The 21,008-nt window shown below is 51.7% G+C and overlaps 1 pseudogene; it reads right to left on the bottom strand.

The window, feature by feature from the left end:
- Positions 1–2,894: 2,894 nt before the first annotated feature.
- Positions 2,895–20,523, bottom strand: LOC119292490 (annotated as a pseudogene).
- Positions 20,524–21,008: the final 485 nt, after the last annotated feature.

The following is a 21,008-nucleotide window of genomic DNA, read 5'->3' as shown; positions in this document are numbered from 1 at the left end:
TCGCAAAGAGCGACATAACCTGCAATATGCAGGATGGAGGCGGGTGTGAAGTTGTGCAGCTAGAGGCCATAGTACTCCCTAAGCCCTCGGAGGAACGGATGGGTTGGAAATCCGACACCTCTCAGCAAATAGGGAACAAAGCATACTCGTTCCCCCCTAGATGGGTTGGGGAACTTCTCCGCCTGCTCCCCACCGTCAAAAGAAGCCAATCCGGCTCGAACGGGGACTAGATCTGCGGGGGGGGGTGAGAAATCCCTGGGTCTGCAACTTCACCAGTTGGCCGTGGGATATGGAACACTTTTCCCAATCTCCCTGTTTGGGGCCGTGAAGGCGGGAGGAAGAGCTATGAGCGCTAGCCATGTTGGGATGGGTTTTTCGTGCAAGCTCCGAGGATTCCTCGTTTGGGGGAGATGGTGTGGATTAGATCTGAAGATCCATGTCTCTTTAAATAGACAATTTATTCACATGGTCAAGGTGGCAAGTGTAAAAATGCCCCGATCTCTCGCATTTGCTCGACACGTGGAAGCTGAAATCATGAAGGTGCAGAAGCCGATGAGCGTGACATTAAATGAAAATCCGGACATTGCTCTTTAAATCAGGTACTTCGAAGTGTTCGGAGAAGAAACCCGCCTTGCAATGTCGAAGACAATCTATGCGCCGGACTCAACGTCATTGAAGCCTGGTTCGGGGGCTACTGAGGGAGTCCTGGATTCAGGGGTGCTCGGATAGCCGGACTATATGCATGTGCCAGACTGTTGGGCTATGAAGATACAAGATAGAAGACTTCGACCCGTGTCCGGATGGGACTCTCCTTCGCGTGGAAGACAAGCTTGGCGATTCGGATATGTAGATTCCTTTCTCTGTAACCGACCATGTGTAACCCTAGCCCCCTCCGGTGTCTATATAAACCGAAGGGTTTAGTCCGTAGGACAACAACAATCATAATCATAGGCTAGCTTCTAGGGTTTAGCCATTACGATCTCGTGGTAGATCAACTCTTGTAATACTCATATTCATCAAGATCAATCAAGCATGAAGTAGGGTATTATCTCCACAGAGAGGGCCCGAACCTGGGTAAACATTGTGTCCCTGCCTCCTGTTACCATTAGCCTTAGACGCACAGTTCGGGATCCCCTACCCGGGATCCGCTGGTTTTGACACCGACATCGGTGTCTACCGGTGGCGAGGTGGTTCCTGTTGCGTGGGATGGAGTCGTCTCCGTGCTTGAGGTGCTTGGACCTGCGGGTGTGCGGGCCTATGGCTCTTTTGTCGCTGGCTGCGTGGGTTGGAGAGGATTGGGATGCTTCATATGAGAATATGCTCGACTTTGTTGGTGCCTACGACGCGTCGCCTATGGGCGTCGTTCTCCTCGCTGGAGGGTCGTTGTGGAGCTCTCCCCCCCCCCCTTCTCCACCCGAGTCACGTCCTTCGTGTGAAAGCTCAAGACTCCTTGTCAGTCGGGCGACAGCATCACTTCAACGTCACTACCCCCTTGGGGGTGTCGCCTTGAAGGTCATGGTCTCCTATGCACCTCCCCAAGGGCTGGACGAGCACAACATCGCGGTCGGCAGGTTCCCGACCGGCAGTGTGAGGTTGGCGTGGCGTTGTGACGTGTGTGGCAACAACTATGGTGGCGAGCAGAGCCGAGTCGCAGCATGTCCTTCTGATGCCGATGGTCCGGTGTGTCAATGGGTGCGTCTATGCTGATTTCTGGCTGTGACAGAGGAGTCAAAGCTGCGGGCGGCGGGGCCACTGCGGCAACGATGACTCCATGAGGGCGGTTTTTAGCGGGCGGTGCTCTCCGGGTGTTGCACTGGACTAGGTCGGTGCGAGGCTTGCAACTTACTTTGTGAAGCTCGTTAGCAAAATCGGAGTTGCCTTGTCCTCGATGCTTCGGTCGACTGTTTGGCGTTTGTGGCTAGGTCGTCCGCGTGTCCCTCTTGTGGGGTTTGTAATCTAGATTTTCGCCCGGTTTTTCTCTAATTAACCAGGCAACTCTCTTCTTCTTAATCAATGAAAATGGCAAATATTTTGCCTCTTTTCAAAAAAATAACAAGCTAATGGGCAATCATCACAAAAGAATGTCACGGCAGCATAACATGGTTTCATACTTGGACCAGCTACTTTTCACAACACATAGCGACCAAATAGAAATAACACATTCTCCTATTGTCGAGGTAGATGTTTTTTTTTTAAAAACTAAAAGATCCAATATTCAGAATAAAGTATCAACAGGGAGGATTAAATGTCTTAAAAGACACTGATAAAACTGTGGCAAGATGAACCAGAGACAACAGATAAATTATGATATGAGCAGTAGCATTCAAGCCATGATCTTCGCGGACCTCATGCAAAGACTGTCCACAACCTTCCCAACGTTTGAAATAGTTTCGAGTGTAGCAGGGAAGATAGCCTCGGTTCCGAGCTCCTCAAAGGTGATGAGGCAACCAGCACCCTGGAGATGTAGCACTTTCGCACGGCTGTTGGAGATGCTCTAACCATGTTAAAGGGCACACTAGATATTAAGAAAAAATTATAGGGTGCCTAGAAAATTTTTGTTCCTTTGTGTGGACCCATATCATATTCTCTAAGTATGGTTTTATCATTTTTCTGTAAAAGTATGGTTATGAAAAAAGCCAGGGTATATCAAGCCATCAGGTATAACCCCTGAGAGCATGTCATCAGCTTGCTTATTCTCTGTAGTGCCATCTTATGTGTGGAGCAATTCTTCTCAAAATTCTCACGTTCATTGGGTTCTCCAATCTTCCTTGCCAGTGGCACCGTTTCTGATTATGAGCCAAGGAAAGGAATTGATTTTAATCCCATTTGTCTCTCATCATAAACAGCTGGAAGGCAAAAATTGTAGTTCTCTTGACGTGTGAGTTCATAATTTCCTACAAGAACTTCTCCAGACCATAGATCAAGTTCTGCAAAAATATGTGGTGACGTTTTTAGTGACCAACTCTTAAGAATACTTCAAAAAATGCAGTATAACTATCAGGTACCTTCAAGCGTATCACTTTCCGTATTGCCAGAATGAGTCCTGTCATCAAGCATCGAACATCTGTAACATCATGCTTCAAGGTGTAAATCTGGAAAAAAAATTGGTTGTGTGATCAGTTCATCCAAAGTTCAGTCAAGTTGTCATGTGGGGCCAGCCCTATAGGCGCAAGGGACCTGCGCGGGCCAGCCCTGCATCTGCCTAAAGATATGTCCTAGTTTAATTATAGTCTTTTTAGATTAGTAGTCAGAAAAGGGAAAGTAGAACCTTTCTTTGGTAGGATAGAACGGCAGGTAAGTGGGGAGGATTGTATTAGATTCAGTGGCGTGGCAGGAAAACCAACCAAGCGCCTCTGAGCCCGCACCGCACCGCCACCCGCTCCCTCCTGCGCCCACCTGCCGTCGGCCACTCCGGCCCCGTCGGCCACCAGCCCGCGCCGGCCGCCACTCCGGCACCGGCGCCCCCTGGCCCCATGGCCTCCCATTCCTGCCCCGCGTCCCTGGCCGCAGCGGGCCGCCCCCGCGAGCGTCGCTGGCTCGAATCGAGCCCTTCTTCCGCCGAGTCCGCCCATAGCGCGCGGTCATACCGCCTCGCCCTGTGCTCAGCCGCGGTCTTCCCGCCCCCTCCCTCCCCTACACCTCGGCCCTCGCCACCCGCCAAGCGCCCGGGCCCTCGCTCTGAGGTGCATCGGGTCGTGAACGAGGCCTAGGCCGACCCGGCCGTTGGTGCGGGTTGGGAGGTCGGCTCTGGTCGGCGCCGCCCGCGTCCCCATGGCCTGCGTCGTCGCTGCCGCGACAACCCTCCTCGCCGGCCTCGCTCCCCTCCGTCGCCCCCTCGCCCCGACGAATGGCCGCGCTGCCTTGGCACCTGGAACCCCCACAACGAGTGTCGGAAGGACGTGCGATGTCGTCGCTGCAGGCACTTCGGCCACATCGCCCGTCTCTGCACCGTCCCACGCCCCCGCTCCCCCTCGAGCGACGCACCGTCGGCCAAGCGTCCGCGCCCGTCGCCCCACCGCTCCCCTGGCTCCTCGGGCTCGAGCGAAGCAGGCCCACACCCACCCGCGTCCTCCAGGTCGGGGGTGCGCCTGTCCTCGTCCCCCGCTGCAGCAACAACCGCTGACTCCGCCGCGGTCACGCCTTCGCTGCAGGACCCGTCCTCCTCCTCGCCACACAGCTCTGTGCAGTCCAGCCCGCGCGCCGCGCCGTTGGCCATGTCTGGCCACACCGCCTTGCGCCCCGCCGGGGCGGTCTGCTTCATGCTGCACACTGCGCGCCTGGAGGCCGCCGAGCGTGCCCTCGACCTTGCTCTGGTCGCCATCGTGGCCGGGAACCGCTCTGGCGTCTCCGCCGACGACGTCATGCGCGGTGTGCGTGCGCTTTCTGATTCCGCAGTTGGCCTTCTCCGTCCACCGGTGGCACTTTGATGAGTTCCTCCTCCGGTTCCACGACGCGGCCACCCGCGCGCTTGTCGCCGCCGTGCCCGTGCGTGCCGTGAAATTCAGACTGATCATGCACCCATGGAGCCGCCTCGAGGGGGCTGAGCCCGTCTCCCTGCGCATTTCTGTTGACATAGAGATCACCGGCATCCTCGAGCACGGTTGGGACATCTCCTCCACCTTGCGACTCCTCTCGCCCTTCTGCCTTGTCGATCGACTCGCCCCCGAGACGCTCGATGGCAGTGACATGTCTGTCTTTCGGCTGTCGGCATGGACTACCAACCCCGACGCCATCCCTCACGAGTCCGAGCTCCTCCTCGCCGAGCCCGACGCGCTTGCCGGCGCCAACCCCGACCTCGTCAACCTCTTCGCCGTCCCGATGCTGCGTTTCCTAGTGTCCATCCACGTGCGCCGCACCGAGGACTTTCACTTTCCCTCTCCGCCGCCCTCACCTCCGCCCGCCGAGTCCGACGGCGGCGGGCATGGTTCCTCACCGCCCGTCCCTGCCGCCTGGCCCCGCCGCCATGATTTCCCTCCGCCCGGCAGTGACCGTCGCTCCAACGGCCCCTCGGGACGAGGCGCGGGTCCTCATCGTCGTCGACGGCGCGCCGGGCCGCCTTTCCGTGGCTACCAGGGCGTTCTCGGGCCCCATCCCACCACTGGCAGCGTCACCTCTGGGCCCCCTATTCGTCAAAGGCTGTCGGGCCTGACCGCTGACCGGGGCCCGCCGCCTCCAGAGTTGGGGAGCACGCACCACGGGCAACATCTCCCCGCAGCTTCAGGTTGCGCGTGAAATCATCTACCGCCTTGACGTGGCGCAAGACTCCCGTCCCCTGTCCTCGACTGAAATCTGGCTTCGCCACGAGCTCAAACGCGCCTATCTCGGACTGGCCTCCCTCGAGCGTTCCATCCTCCACCAACGTGTGCGCCTCGGCTGGCTCCACGAAGGCGATACCAACGTGGCCATCTTCAAAATCCATGCCGCCCACCGTGCGCAGAAGAACCACATGGCCTCATTCCGTGTGGGTTCGCAAACCGTGTCTGACAATGGGGCGATGGCCAAGGCGGCCTACGGTCACTTCTGCTCCATCCTGGGTACTTCAACGGCCAGAGATCACTCCATCGATCTTGCGAGCATCGATCCTCGCCACTTTAACCTCGACGACCTGGAGCAACCATTCACCGAGGAGGAAATCTGGGCCGCCGTCAAGCTTCTCCCCACCGGCAAGGCGCCCGGACCTGATGGGTTCACGGCCGAGTTCCTGTGCGCATGCTGGCCGATCATCAAGGCCGACATCTGTGCTGCGTTTGATAAACTCTACGCCTTGAACGGTCACGGCTTTCACAAGCTCAATGAAGCCCTTCTCATTCTCCTCCCCAAGAAGCCCGACGCGTGCACGCTCGGAGACTACAGGCCGATCAGCTTGATTCACTTGCTGGCCAAGCTTTTTGCTAAAGTCCTCTCTATGAGGCTCGCTCCGAAGATGGGGAGGCTCGTCTCTGTCAACCAGAGGGCATTCATCGCTGGTCGCACTGTGCACGGCAACTTCCTTCTAGTTCAACAAACCGCTCGCCTGCTCCATAACTTGAAGGCCCCGAGAATTCTCCTCAAACTCGACATCACGAAGGTGTTCGACACCGTATCCTGGCCCTTTCTCCTTCAAACTTTGTGCCATCTCGGATTTGGGCGTCGCTGGTGCGAATGGGTGTGCATCCTCCTATCCACGGGATCCACGCGAGTCCTTGTCAACAGCAACCCCGGGCCACCCATCGATCATGCATGCGGGCTACGCCAGGGGGACCCCGTCTCGCGCTGCTCTTCACCATTGCGATCGACACGCTGAACTCCTTGATCCAGCATGCGTCGCGCGCCGGCATGCTTCAGCAACTTACCAACCGCACGCCGCGTCAAGCATATCGCTGTTCGCCGACGATGTGGTGATCTTCTGCCACCCAACCAGTTCGGAGCTGGCTACGATCCGCGAGCTGTTGTGGGTGTTTGGCGATGCCTCCGGTCTGCGTACCAACTTCCTCAAATGCTCGACCACCCCCATTCGCTACGGCCATGAGGTGATCACCACCATTAACTCCACGATTGGATGCGCAGTCGTGGACTTCCCCATTGTTTACCTAGGTCTTTCCCTGTCCGTCCGCGAGACCCCCTCATCGGCCCTGCTTCCTCTGGTGGATAAGCTGGCAAGAAAGCTCGCGACCTAGAAGGTCGCGCTGCTATCTCGCGGTGAGCGGCTTGCCCTTGTGCGCCACGTGCTCACCGCGATGCCCATTCACATTCTCATGGCGATTGCCATATGACCGAAGATCCTCAAGCAAATTACTCGCATTATCCGAGACTTCTTCTGGCATGGGCGCCGCGATGCCAGCTCTGGATGCTGCCTGGTTGCCTGGCAGCGGGTGTGCCGCCTGGTGGAGTTTGGTGGCCTTGGCGTGAGGGACCTGTTGGGGAACATAGCAGAAATTCAAAAAAATTCCTACGTAACACCAAGATCTATCTATGGAGAGACCAGCAACGAGTAGAAAGGGGAGAGTTTGCATCTACATACCACTTGTAGATCGCGTGCGGAAGCTTGCAAGGTGATGATGTAGTCGTACTCGACGTGATCCAAATCACCGATGACCAGCGCCGAACGGACGGCACCTCCGCGTTCAACACACGTACGGGACGGGAGACGTCTCCTCCTTCTTGATCCAGCAAGGGGGAAGGAGAGGTTGATGAAGATCCAGCAGCACGACGGCGTGGTGGTGGATGTAGGGCGTCACAGCAGTAGGGCTTCGCCGAGACTACGAGGGAGAGACGTAACGGGGGGAGGTGGAGGCGCCAGGGGCTGGTGTATTAAGTCCCTCCTCTCCCCCACTATATATAGGGGTGCCAGGGGGGGCGCCGGCCCTAGTAGATGAGATCTACTAGGGGGGCGGCGGCCTAGGGGAGGTTTCCCTCCCCCCCAAGGCACCTAGGGGTGCCTTCCACCACTAGGACTCCTCCTAGGGGGAAACCCTAGGCGCATGGGCCTATAGGGGCTGGTGCCCTTGGCCCATGATGGCCAAGGCACACCCCCTACAGCCCATGTGGCCCCCCGGGACAGGTGGCCCCACCCGGTGGACCCCCGGGACCCTTCCGGTGGTCCCGGTACAATACCGATAACCCCGAAACTTGTCCCGATGCCCGAAATAGCACTTCCTATATATAATTCTTTACCTCCGGACCATTCCGGAACTCCTCGTGACGTCCGGGATCTCATCCGGGACTCCGAACAACATTCGGGTTTCTGCATATCCATATCTTCATAACCCTAGCGTCACTGAACCTTAAGTGTGTAGACCCTACGGGTTCGGGAGACATGCAGACATGACCGAGACGCTCTCAGTCAATAACCATCAGCGGGATCTGGATACCCATGATGGCTCCCACATGCTCCTCGATGTTGTCATCGGATGAACCACTATGTCGAGGATTCGATCAAACCCTGTATGCAATTCCCTTTGTCAATCGGTACGTTACTTGCCCGAGACTCGATCGTCGGTATCCCAATACCTTGTTCAGTCTCGTTACCGGCAAGTCACTTTACTCGTACCGTAATGCATGATCCCGTGTCCAACACCTTGGTCACATTGAGCTCAATATGATGATGCATTACCGAGTGGGCCCAGAATACCTCTCCGTCATACGGAGTGACAAATCCCAGTCTCGATCCGTGTCAACCCAACAGCTACTTTCGGAGATACCTGTAATGCACCTTTATAGTCACCCAGTTACGTTGTGACGTTTGATACACCCAAGGCACTTCTACGGTATCCGGGAGTTACACGATCTCATGGTCTAAGGAAGAGATACTTGACATTGACAAAGCTCTAGCAATACGAACTACACGATCTTTTATGCTATGCTTAGGATTGGGTCTTGTCCATCACATCATTCTCCTAATGATGTGATCCCGTTATCAACGACATCCAATGTCCATAGTCAGGAAACCATGACTATCTGTTGATCACAACGAGCTGGTCAACTAGAGGCTTACCAGGGACATAGTGTGGTCTAAGTATTCACACGTGTATTACGATTTCCGGATAATACAGTTATAGCATGAATAAAAGACAATTATCATGAACAATGAAATATAATAATACTTTTATTATTGCCTCTAGGGCATATTTCCAACAGTCTCCCACTTGCACTAGAGTCACCAATCTACTTACATTGTGATGAATCGAACACCCATAGAGTTCTGGTGTTGATCATGTTTTGCACGCGAGAGAGGTTTAGTCAGCGGATCTGCGACATTCAGATCCGTGTGCACTTTGCAAATCTCTATGTCTCCATCTTGAACATTTTCACGGATGGAGTTGAAACGACGCTTGATGTGCCTGGTCTTCTTGTGAAACCTGGGCTCCTTTGCGAGGGCAATAGCTCCAGTGTTGTCACAGAAGAGTTTGATCGGCCCCGACGCATTGGGTATGACTCCTAGGTCGGTGATGAACTTCTTCACCCAAATCGCTTCATGTGCTGCCTCCGAGGCTGCCATGTACTCCGCTTCACACGTAGATCCCGCCACGACGCTCTGCTTGCAGCTGCACCAGCTTACTGCTCCACCATTCAACATATACACGTATCCGGTTTGTGACTTAGAGTCATCCGGATCTGAGTCGAAGCTAGCGTCGACGTAACCCTTTACGACGAGCTCTTCGTCTCCTCCATAAACGAGAAACATGTCCTTTGTCCTTTTCAGGTACTTCAGGATATTCTTGACCGCTGTCCAGTGTTCCTTGCCGGGATTACTTTGGTATCTTGCTACCAAACTTACGGCAAGGTTTACATCGGGTCTGGTACACAGCATGGCATACATAATAGATCCTATGGCTGAAGCATAGGGGATGACACTCATCTCTTCTTTATCTTTTGCCGTGGTCGGTGACTGAGCTGAGCTCAGTCTCATACCTTGTAACATAGGCAAGAACCCCTTCTTGGACTGATCCATTCTGAATCTCTTCAAAATCTTATCAAGGTATGTGCTTTGTGAAAGACCTATGAGGCGTCTCGATCTATCTCTATAGATCTTGATGCCTAATATATAAGCAGCTTCTCCAAGGTCCTTCATTGAAAAACACTTATTCAAGTAGGCCTTAATGCTGTCCAGAAATTCTGTATTATTTCCCATCAGGAGTATGTCATCTACATATAATATGAGAAATGCTACAGAGCTCCCACTCACTTTCTTGTAAACGCAGGCTTCTCCATAAGTCTGCATAAACCCAAACGCTTTGATCATCTCATCAAAGCGAATGTTCCAACTCCGAGATGCTTGCACCAGTCCATAAATGGATCGCTGGAGCTTGCATACTTTGTTAGCGTTCTGAGGATCGACAAAACCTTCCGGCTGCATCATATACAGTTCTTCCTTAAGATGCCCGTTAAGGAATGCTGTTTTGACGTCCATCTGCCATATCTCATAATCATAGTATGCGGCAATTGCTAACATGATTCGGACGGACTTTAGCTTCGCTACGGGAGAGAATGTCTCGTCGTAGTCAATCCCTTGAACCTGTCGATAACCCTTAGCGACAAGTCGAGCTTTATAGATGGTAACATTACCATCCGCGTCCGTCTTCTTCTTAAAGATCCATTTGTTTTCTATCGCTCGCCGATCATCGGGCAAGTCTGTCAAAGTCCATACTTTGTTTTCATACATGGATTCAATCTCGGATTTCATGGCTTCAAGCCATTTGTTGGAATCCGGGCCCGTCATTGCTTCTTCATAGTTCGAAGGTTCATTGTTGTCTAACAACATGATTTCCAGGACAGGGTTGTCGTACCATTCTGGTGCGGAACGTGTCCTTGTGGACCTACGAAGTTCAGCAGTAACTTGATCCGAAGTACTTTGATCATTATCATGGTTTTCCTCTTCAGTTGGTGTGGGCATCACAGGAACGGTTTCCTGTGCTGCGTCACTATCCCGCTCAAGAGGTAGTACTTCATCGAGTTCTACTTTCCTCCCACTTACTTCTTTCGAGAGAAACTCTTTTTCCAGAAAGCATCCGTTCTTGGCAACAAAGATCTTGCCTTCGGATCTTAAGTAGAAGGTATACCCTACAGTTTCCTTAGGGTATCCTATGAATACGCATTTTTTCGACTTGGGTTCGAGCTTTTCAGGTTGAAGTTTCTTGACATAAGCTTCGCATCCCCAAACTTTTAGAAACGACAGCTTAGGTTTCTTTCCAAACCATAATTCATACGGTGTCGTCTCAACGGATTTAGACGGTGCCCTATTTAAAGTGAATGTAGATGTCTCTAGAGCGTATCCCCAAAATGATAGCGGTAAATCGGTAAGAGACATCATAGACCGCACCATATCCAATAGAGTGCGATTACGACGTTCGGACACACCGTTTCGCTGAGGAGTTCCAGGCGGCGTGAGCTGTGAAACGATTCCACATTTCTTTAAGTGTGTACCAAATTCGTGACTTAAGTATTCTCCTCCACGATCTGATCGTAAGAATTTTATCTTTCGGTCACGTTGATTCTCCACCTCATTCTGAAATTCCTTGAACTTTTCAAAGGTCTCAGACTTGTGTTTCATTAAGTAGACATACCCATATCTACTCAAGTCATCTGTGAGAGTGAGAACATAACGATATCCTCCGCGAGCCTCAACGCTCATTGGACCGCACACATCGGTATGTATGATTTCCAACAAGTTCGTTGCTCGCTCCATTGTTCCGGAGAACGGAGTCTTGGTCATTTTGCCCAAGAGGCATGGTTCGCACGTGTCAAATGATTCATAATCAAGAGACTCTAAAAGTCCATCGGCATGGAGCTTCTTCATGCGCTTGACACCAATGTGACCAAGGCGGCAGTGCCACAAGTATGTGGGACTATCGTTATCAACTTTAAATCTTTTGGCATCTACACTATGAACATGTGTAATATTACGCTCGAGATTCATTAAGAATAAACCATTGACCATCGGAGCATGACCATGAAACATATCTCTCATATAAATCGAACAACCATTATTCTCAGACTTAAATGAGTAGCCATCTCGTATTAAACGAGATCCTGATACAATGTTCATGCTCAAACTTGGCACTAAATAACAATTATTAAGGTTCAAAACTAATCCCGTAGGTAAATGTAGAGGCAGCGTGCCGACGGCGATCACATCGACTCTGGAACCATTCCCGACGCGCATCGTCACCTCATCCTTTGCCAGTCTCCGTTTATTCCGCAGCTCCTGCTGTGAGTTACAAATATGAGCAACGGCACCGGTATCAAATACCCAGGAGTTACTACGATTACTGGTAAGGTACACATCAATCACATGTATATCAAATATACCTTTGGTGTTGCCGGCCTTCTTATCCGCTAAGTATTTGGGGCAGTTCCGCTTCCAGTGACCCTTCCCCTTGCAATAAAAGCACTCAGTCTCAGGCTTGGGTCCATTCTTTGACTTCTTCCCGGTAACTGGCTTACCAGGCGCGGCAACATCTTTGCCGTCCTTCTTGAAGTTCTTCTTACCCTTGCCCTTCTTGAACTTAGTGGTCTTATTGACCATCAACACTTGATGTTCTTTCTTGATTTCAGCCTCTGCTGACTTCAGCATCGAGAACACTTCAGGAATGGTCTTTTCCATTCCCTGCATGTTGTAGTTCATCACAAAGCTCTTGTAGCTTGGTGGGAGCGACTGGAGGATTCTGTCAATGACCGCCTCATCTGGGAGGTTAATGTTCAGCTGGGTCATACAGTTGTGCGACCCAGACATCTTCAGGATGTGCTCACTGACAGAACTGTTTTCCTCCATCTTACAACTGTAGAACTTGTCGGAGACATCATATCTCTCGACCCGGGCATGAGCTTGAAAAACTAGTTTCAGCTCTTCGAACATCTCATATGCTCCGTGATGCTCAAAACGCTTTTGGAGCCCCGGTTTTAAGCTGTAAAGCATGCCGCACTGAACGAGGGAGTAATCATCAGCGCGAGACTGCCAAGCATTCATAATGTCTTGGTTCTCTGGGACGGGAGCGTCACCTAGCGGTCCTTCTAGGACATATTGTTTCCTGGCAGCTATGAGGATGATCCTCAGGTTCCGGACCCAGTCCGTATAGTTGCTGCCATCATCTTTCAGCTTGGTTTTCTCTAGGAACGCGTTGAAGTTCATGTTGACATTAGCGTTGGCCATTGATCTACAAGACATATTTGCAAAGGTTTTAGACTAAGTTCATGATAATAAAGTTCTAATCAAATTATGAACTCCCACTTAGATTAGACATCCCTTTAGTCATCTAAGTGTTACACGATCCGAGTCGACTAGCCCGTGTCCGATCATCACGTGAGACGGACTAGTCATCGTCGGTGAACATTTTCATGTTGATCGTATCTTCTATACGATTCGTGTTCGACCTTTCGGTCTCCGTGTTCCGAGGCCATGTCTGCACATGCTAGGCTCGTCAAGTTAACCCTAAGTGTTTTCGCTATGTAAAACTGTCTTACACCCGTTGTATGTGAACGTGAGAATCCATCACACCCGATCATCACGTGGTGCTTAGAAGCGACGAACTGTAGCAATGGTGCACAGTTAGGGGAGAACACTTCTTGAAATTTTATAAGGGATCATCTTATTTACTACCGTCGTCCTAAGTAAACAAGATGCATAAACATGATAAACATCACATGCAATCAAATAGAGTAGTGACATGATATGGCCAATATCATATAGCTCCTTTGATCTTCATCTTCGGGGCTCCATGATCATCTTGTCACCGGCTTGACACCATGATCTCCATCATCATGATCTCCATCATCGTGTCTTCATGAAGTTGTCACGCCAACGACTACTTCTACTTCTATGACTAACGCGTTTAGCAATAAAGTAAAGTAGTTACATGGCGTTCTTCAATGACACGCAGGTCATACAAAAAATAAAGACAACTCCTATGGCTCCTGCCGGTTGTCATACTCATCGACATGCAAGTCGTGAATCCTATTACAAGAACATGATCAATCTCATACATCACATATCATTCATCACATCCTTTTGGCCATATCACATCACATAGCATACCCTGCAAAAACAAGTTAGACGTCCTCTAATTGTTGTTTGCATGTTTTACGTGGCTGCTATGGGTTTCTAGCAAGAACGTTTCTTACCTACGCAAGACCACAACGTGATATACCAATTGCTATTTACCCTTCATAAGGACCCTTTTCATCGAATCCGTTCCGACTAAAGTGGGAGAGACTGGCACCCGCTAGCCACCTTATGCACCAAGTGCATGTCAATCGGTGGAACCTGTCTCACGTAAGAGTACGTGTAAGGTCGGTCCGGGCCGCTTCATCCCACAATACCGTCGAAACAAGATTGGACTAGTAACGGTAAGCATATTGTACAACATCAACACCCACAACTACTTTGTGTTCTACTCGTGCAAAGAATCTACGCAATAGACCTAGCTCATGATGCCACTGTTGGGGAACGTAGCAGAAATTCAAAAAATTTCCTACGTAACACCAAGATCTATCTATGGAGAGACCAGCAACGAGTAGAAAGGGGAGAGTTTGCATCTACATACCACTTGTAGATCGCGTGCGGAAGCTTGCAAGGTGATGATGTAGTCGTACTCGACGTGATCCAAATCACCGATGACCAGCGCCGAACGGACGACACCTCCGCGTTCAACACACGTACGGGACGGGAGACGTCTCCTTCTTGATCCAGCAAGGGGGAAGGAGAGGTTGATGAAGATCCAGCAGCACGACGGCGTGGTGGTGGATGCAGGGCGTCACAGCAGCAGGGCTTCGCCGAGACTACGAGGGAGAGACGTAACGGGGGGAGGTGGAGGCGCCAGGGGCTGGTGTATTAAGTCCCTCCTCTCCCCCACTATATATAGGGGTGCCAGGGGGGCGCCGGCCCTAGTAGATGAGATCTACTAGGGGGGGCGGCGGCCTAGGGGAGGTTTCCCTCCCCCCCAAGGCACCTAGGGGTGCCTTCCACCACTAGGACTCCTCCTAGGGGGAAACCCTAGGCGCATGGGCCTATAGGGGCTGGTGCCCTTGGCCCATGATGGCCAAGGCGCACCCCCTACAGCCCATGTGGCCCCCCGGGACAGGTGGCCCCACCCGGTGGACCCCCGGGACCCTTCCGGTGGTCCCGGTACAATACCGATAACCCCGAAACTTGTCCCGATGCCCGAAATAGCACTTCCTATATATAATTCTTTACCTCCGGACCATTCCGGAACTCCTCGTGACGTCCGGGATCTCATCCGGGACTTCGAACAACATTCGGGTTTCTGCATATCCATATCTTCATAACCCTAGCGTCACCGAACCTTAAGTGTGTAGACCCTACGGGTTCGGGAGACATGCAGACATGACCGAGACGCTCTCAGTCAATAACCATCAGCGGGATCTGGATACCCATGATGGCTCCCACATGCTCCTCGATGTTGTCATCGGATGAACCACTATGTCGAGGATTCGATCAAACCCTGTATGCAATTCCCTTTGTCAATCGGTACGTTACTTGCCCGAGACTCGATCGTCGGTATCCAATACCTTGTTCAGTCTCGTTACCGGCAAGTCACTTTACTCGTACCGTAATGCATGATCCCGTGTCCAACACCTTGGTCACATTGAGCTCATTATGATGATGCATTACCGAGTGGGCCCAGAGATACCTCTCCGTCATACGGAGTGACAAATCCCAGTCTCGATCCGTGTCAACCCAACAGCTACTTTCGGAGATACCTGTAATGCACCTTTATAGTCACCCAGTTACGTTGTGACGTTTGATACACCCAAGGCACTCTTACGGTATCCGGGAGTCACACGATCTCATGGTCGAAGGAAGAGATACTTGACACTTGCAAAGCTCTAGCAAAACGAACTACACGATCTTTTATGCTATGCTTAGGATTGGGTCTTGTCCATCACATCATTCTCCTAATGATGTGATCCCGTTATCAACGACATCCAATGTCCATAGTCAGGAAACCATGACTATCTGTTGATCACAACGAGCTGGTCAACTAGAGGCTTACCAGGGACATAGTGTGGTCTAAGTATTCACACGTGTATTACGATTTCCGGATAATACAGTTATAGCATGAATAAAAGACAATTATCATGAACAATGAAATATAATAATACTTTTATTATTGCCTTTAGGGCATATTTCCAACAGACTGTTGGGGAACGTTGCAGAAAATTAAAATTTTTCCTACGGTTTCACCAAGATCCATCTATGAGTTCATCTAAGCAACGAGTCTAGGGAGAGAGTTTGCATCTACATACCACTTGTAGATCGCGTGCGGAAGCTTGCAAGGTGATGATGTAGTCGTACTCGACGTGATCCAAATCACCAATGACCAGCGCCGAACGGACGGCACCTCCGCGTTCAACACACGTACGGGACGGGAGACGTCTCCTCCTTCTTGATCCAGCAAGGGGGAAGGAGAGGTTGATGAAGATCCAGCAGCACGACGGCGTGGTGGTGGATGCAGGGCGTCACAGCAGCAGGGCTTCGCCGAGACTACGAGGGAGAGACGTAACGGGGGGAGGAGGAGGCGCCAGGGGCTGGTGTATGAAGTCCCTCCTCTCCCCCACTATATATAGGGGTGCCAGGGGGGGCGCCGGCCCTAGTAGATGAGATCTACTAGGGGGGGCGGCGGCCTAGGGGAGGTTTCCCTCCCCCCCAAGGCACCTAGGGGTGCCTTCCACCACTAGGACTCCTCCTAGGGGGAAACCCTAGGCGCATGGGCCTATAGGGGCTGGTGCCCTTGGCCCATGATGGCCAAGGCGCACCCCCTACAGCCCATGTGGCCCCCCGGGACAGGTGGCCCCACCCGGTGGACCCCCGGGACCCTTCCGGTGGTCCCGGTACAATACCGATAACCCCGAAACTTGTCCCGATGCCCGAAATAGCACTTCCTATATATAATTCTTTACCTCCGGACCATTCCGGAACTCCTCGTGACGTCTGGGATCTCATCCGGGACTCCGAACAACATTCGGGTTTCTGCATATCCATATCTTCATAACCCTAGCGTCACCGAACCTTAAGTGTGTAGACCCTACGGGTTCGGGAGACATGCAGACATGACCGAGACGCTCTCAGTCAATAACCATCAGCGGGATCTGGATACCCATGATGGCTCCCACATGCTCCTCGATGTTGTCATCGGATGAACCACTATGTCGAGGATTCGATCAAACCCTGTATGCAATTCCCTTTGTCAATCGGTACGTTACTTGCCCGAGACTCGATCGTCGGTATCCAATACCTTGTTCAGTCTCGTTACCGGCAAGTCACTTTACTCGTACCGTAATGCATGATCCCGTGTCCAACACCTTGGTCACATTGAGCTCATTATGATGATGCATTACCGAGTGGGCCCAGAGATACCTCTCCGTCATACGGAGTGACAAATCCCAGTCTCGATCCGTGTCAACCCAACAGCTACTTTCGGAGATACCTGTAATGCACCTTTATAGTCACCCAGTTACGTTGTGACGTTTGATACACCCAAGGTACTCTTACGGTATCCGGGAGTTACACGATCTCATGGTCGAAGGAAGAGATACTTGACACTTGCAAAGCTCTAGCAAAACGAACTACACGATCTTTTATGCTATGCTTAGGATTGGGTCTTGTCCATCACATCATTCTCCTAATGATGTGATCCCGTTATCAACGACATCCAATGTCCATAGTCAGGAAACCATGACTATCTGTTGATCACAACGAGCTGGTCAACTAGAGGCTTACCAGGGACATAGTGTGGTCTAAGTATTCACACGTGTATTACGATTTCCGAATAATACAGTTATAGCATGAATAAAAGACAATTATCATGAACAATGAAATATAATAATACTTTTATTATTGCCTCTAGGGCATATTTCCAACAGGACCTCCGCCTCGCCGGCATATCATTGAGGTGTCGCTGGCTCTGGCTCAAGGCCACCGACCCGTCGCGGTCGTGGCATCATCTGCAGCTCCCCCACAACGACGAGGCTGGCCGTTTCTTCCGGGCCTCCACCTCCTGGCATCTTGGCGACGGCAAGACTTGCCACTTCTGGAGTGACCACTGGCTTGATGGCCATTCCATTCCCGAGCTCGCCCCCACTCTCACCTCTCTTGTACCACGTCGCTGGCGTCGCCGCACACTGGTCCACGATGGGCTTGCCAATAGTGCTTGGATCGTTGATATCCACGGCACCCTCGGGCCCCAGGTAGTCATCGAGTATGTGAACTTGTGGTGCAAGCTACAACTTGTCGCCCTCTTTGATGAGCCTGATCGCCTCTCCTGGAATTGGACAGCTAAAGGAGTCTACACTGCCAGCTCTTGCTACCATGCGTTGTTCCACGGCTCCACCTCACCACCATGCTGGAAACTTCTATGGAAAAGTTGGGCCCCTCTCCACAACAAAGTCTTCCTCTGGCTCGCCTACCTCGACTGATGCTGGACCGCAGAGCAGCGAGTTCGCCGCGGCCTATCCACCGACCCAACCTGCATTCTCTGCGACCAGGAGGTGGAGTCAATCGATCACCTTCTCGTCGGCTGCGTGTTCTCTTGCATCACCTGGCACGAGATCCTCTTCTGATATCGCCTAGTCGCCCCGCCGCTCGACGACACCGCGAGCTTCTTCGCCTGGTGGATTGCGGCTACGGAGGCCTCCCCTGGCTCTTTGAGGAAAGGCCTTAACTCCATCATTGCGCTGACCGCTTGGGCAATTTGGAAGCATCGCAACGCAGCCATCTTCGATGGCCTACGCCCCTCCACTGAAGACCTGATCAAGAGCATCAAGGACGATGCCCGCCTTTGGGCCAAGGCGGGCGCCACCGGGATAGCTAGCATCTTACCTGTAGCCTGATCCACCTGCTATGAGGCTGAGCATCCTCTCCCCCCTGCTCATCGTTGCGCCCTCCCAGACGCCGGCTTGTGTACGTCTGCGAGGCCGCACCCTGTAACTCCCTGTAACAGCTACATCTCCTCCTCTTTCAATGAAATGATACGCTGCTAAGTGTATTCCCCAAAAGATTAGGAGTCTGGGTATTAGTTGGAAAGGTTTAGTCCTGAAGAAGGTTACCCTGCCAACACCCAATTGTAATAGGAGTCTTAGTCTGGTCTTGTAATTAGACTATATATAGCCAGCCCTTGGATCAATAAACGCATGCAGAGAATATCCTACAACCTCTCCTCCCTTGCTCCTGCGCCACGGCGCCCCTCCTCACCCCCTTCTCCAACCATAGGCAAGCGAGGGCCTCGCCCTCGTTCTCCTACCAACCACGACTACAACCTGCGTGGCAATCAGCCGGGCCGTGACAAGCATATATTGCTAGAGCTTAAGCACCTCTCCAGTGACAAAATGACCGACGTGCTTGAGGCAAACCTTGGAAGAACCATGCTGTGCACACGCACTCCGTCTTCTCCGAGCACCTGGCCTCTCTCCTTTTTCAACACTAGCCAGTCAGTTTGTGGAACATATCATTTACTGTTTTTTATTTGCTGCAGAAGATTTACTTGTATGGAGTACAATTTAGAATAAAAGCAAGGATATCTTCGAAAACAGTGCTTCTGCCTTTGTTACTAAGAAATCACTCTGAAAGGAAAATTGCTGAATTATTTTTGTCACACTTAGTGGATTATTAGCGTCCATATCTTCCCTGTTGTATATCCGACCAAGATCAGATATGTTATTTGCAATCTGTACTGCGTCTTGCGATGGCAGGCCCTGTTCAATGTCAAAGATTAGTCTAGCAATCTGCACACTGATGATAACATATCTCGATTTCTTGGCAATAGTATTTCTGTTTTTGATGAGCAATGTAGACGTTTTCCATTGGCATGTTTCATTTGTTAGGGATGCTCCTTACCGATGGGTTAGGCCTTGATTCCACAATCTCGACGTTATTGTAGTGAAATGAGGCCTGGATTGCAGCTTGCTGAAGGAGTACCGATCCGATCCAATCGACAGTGTCGGTGCTACCAAGCAGCCCTGATCATGAACTCGGCGTAAGATCGCATGGTTTAATAATCTGAGCGTGGTGAATTTTAGAAATAATCAGTCCTACCATGCTTGCCTTCTCGCAGAATGCTGACAGCTCGGTTACTGTATCCATCTCGATTTTGGGAACGTATACGATAGATACTGCTTAAGCCAAACGCTGTTGTCTGCGCATAAACCATTTTTTGCATTCACGATGTTAAAGGAATTATGTTCAGATTATTTAAATAAATATCTTATTCTGCATCTTGATAGGAATAATAAATAATTCAGCAATGGAAGAGCTCTGAACGGCATTATGTTTTTCTCTGTCATTGTTGTGATTTCTGAAATGCCTTTTTGAGGTATTAGTTTTGGTTCTCTGCCGCTCTTTGAACCTGCATTTGCAAAATCTGGATGCTCATGGAAGTAGACCCTCACCGGATAACGTACCTGCTTGACATTGTCATAGATAGACAAGAGAAGGTTCACTGAAATCAACAACCACGCCGGTTCCTCTTGACTGAAAAGAGCAGAATTTTCAGTCAGCATAAGGCGCACCGACGACAATAAAATCTAAATTTCACAAATGGAGATACCAATTAATATCTGTGCTATGGAGCCGAGAACCATGGCGAGATCATTAAGCACCAGAATCTCCAGGGGTTCTTCCATTCCATGCTACTTAACTGAAGAAACAACACCAGCTCTCCGCTTACAGACCAAGAAAAGAGACAGACAGAGCACAAGGGGACGAGTGGTGAGTGAGCAAGCAAGCACCTCTCCCGCATCCTGCCCTATGCACTGGGTATCAATGGCACCCGCGAGCTCCATCCCCCTCGCCCTGCTCACCGCCGCCCTCCCGATCTCCTTGGTGGCGCCGACGATGACCACCTTAATGAATTCTCAATGTCGCCACGGAACAAAGCGTCAGAGCCATAGGACAAGCACTATACTACTACGATTCCCCTCTTGTAGTACGTAGTATATGGTTACCTTGATTGTGCTCTGCGACGGAGGCGGTAGAGCAGGAGACGTTTCTCCCGGCCGCGCGTTGTGCCGTGGTGGTGGACGGAGTAGCGGCATGGTGAGCCAAGTCTATTTGCGGTGGCCGAGTCTGTTTGCGCGTGGACAGGCCCACGTTTACGGTCACGTCCGCGGGTCCGCGGGTCACGTTTGACCGGTCTAGGACGTGCCTGTGGACAGGGTGGGCGGCCGCATTAGAGCATGTACAATGGAGGCAGCAACGTGCTGCTCCAGCCGCTTCCCAACGCAGGCTGCAGTAGTGTTTTACCAAAGTGGGCCCTACTCCATCCTTTCTTTACTCCTTTCCTCTCACCTTTCGGCTATTTTCCCACCGAAACAACCGGCTCTTCTGTAGGAAGCACCTGCCACCTGCAGGGCTGCACCTTTGCATCCAGGCACCGATCTAGGTTGGAGCGATGGCCATGCCCTTAACGGCCATGCCATGCATGCCCGCAGTAACTGTGGCGCGCATGCAGGCGCCCCGCTGACCGCCCATGTGCCGCCGTCTCCTCGCCTGCCGTTGTTGCCCCCTCCTCCTGACCGCC

Source organism: Triticum dicoccoides, chromosome 4B (genome assembly GCF_002162155.2).
Source record: "Triticum dicoccoides isolate Atlit2015 ecotype Zavitan chromosome 4B, WEW_v2.0, whole genome shotgun sequence".
In the NCBI taxonomy this organism is placed as follows: Eukaryota; Viridiplantae; Streptophyta; class Magnoliopsida; order Poales; family Poaceae; genus Triticum; species Triticum dicoccoides.
This window is presented reverse-complemented; position numbering and strand designations above follow the sequence as displayed.